Source organism: Chaetura pelagica, unplaced genomic scaffold (genome assembly GCF_000747805.2).
Source record: "Chaetura pelagica isolate M959 unplaced genomic scaffold, ChaPel_1.0 scaffold159, whole genome shotgun sequence".
Classification (NCBI taxonomy): domain Eukaryota; kingdom Metazoa; phylum Chordata; class Aves; order Apodiformes; family Apodidae; genus Chaetura; species Chaetura pelagica.
The window spans coordinates 25558-26774 of record NW_009954555.1 but is presented as its reverse complement, the minus strand read 5'-3'; the positions used below and the strand labels follow the sequence as shown (position 1 = coordinate 26774).

Below are 1217 nucleotides of genomic sequence, written 5' to 3'. Positions count from 1 at the left end.
CTGGGGTTGCGGGGCCCTGGGGTGCGGGGCCTTGGGGTGCCGAGGTTTGGGGGTGCGGGGTCCGGGCTGCGCTTCCTCCTCCTCACAAACCCCGCAGCCCTGGAAAACCCTTTTCCCCCTCATTTCCTGCCCGGGCAGCCTCTGTCCGGCCCCTTTCAGCCTCCCGGCTTCCCCGCCCGGGATCCTTCCTTAAGCACCCAAACCACCCTTTTCTTTTCCCCCACGTTATAAAAACTCCTTTTCCCTTTGCCTCCGAGGGGCAGGGAGGCCCCTGCTCTTCCCCCTCCTCCTCCACCCACACTCAGCCCTGCCAGGGGCAGCCCCTGACCCTCTGGTCACCACCCACAGCCCCCCAAAAAACCCACCTTGCCTTTCATATTTTGCTGACAAGAACTGAACCTGTTGGGGTGTTTTGCTTTGCTGAGGGTGCAGAGCATCAGCAGGGCCCCTGGCTGGGCAGGAAGAGCCTCAGGGCTCCTCTCCCCCCCATATTCCTGGGGGTCAAACAAACCCTTGGCAAGAGAGACTCACCCCAGAACAGTTTGGCTTGAGTTTCCCTCCTGGAATGTCAATTTTCTCCCATTTGCCATCAGAAGAACTACCAGGGAGCAGAGATAAGAACCAAACCCCTTCTTCCCATCATCCTTACAGCTTAGAAAAAAGTGTCATTTGTCTTAAAACCCCTGGATTCCCAGTTCACTGTGTTTGCCTTCAAGCCTGGTGTTCATTCCACAACAATTGTAGCTGGTGACAGATCCAGAAGCCTTGATAAAGCTCAGGTTTATATCCTGACCATTAGGAAAACACAGGCATGGGCACCTCTGAATTACCCTGATTTTGTGGTTTTTTTTCCTCACTTGTAGCTGAGCAATTTACACCTGAAGGAGGAAAAAAACAAACCAGATGCCAACGGTGAGTTCCAGCCCCTCAAGTGGCCTTAGAAATGGGTTTGTTTCCCTTGGGTTTGGGGCTCTGGTGCCAGAGTAAATGCCAAGATTAAGTCAGGATGTTGCAGAGAAGGGAAACATGAAGCTGAGGTGAAGCTGCAGGGCAAATGCTTGGCTGGCACGTTTGTTGTGTGAGGCTGAGCCTGTGGAATCTTTGTATTCAGGGAACAAAATCTCTTGGGGTGGTTGATGGACTTGAGTGGCCTTGCAGAGCAAGGCATGATTTGGGGGTTCTTCAAATCGTGGGGGTTTGGAGCAGGGCTCTCAGCA

General features: G+C 53.7%; 1 protein-coding gene across 1 annotated transcript in view; it reads left to right on the top strand.

Moving 5' to 3' along the window:
• The first annotated feature begins 869 nt into the window (after positions 1-869).
• The window catches only part of LOC104395420 (ATP-dependent RNA helicase DDX19A), a 10765-nt gene continuing 10417 nt past the window's right edge, over positions 870-1217 (top strand). The window contains exon 1 of the mRNA XM_010005112.1: positions 870-917. The gene's annotated coding sequence lies outside the window, so the exon portion shown is untranslated. The remainder of the gene's footprint in view (positions 918-1217) is intronic.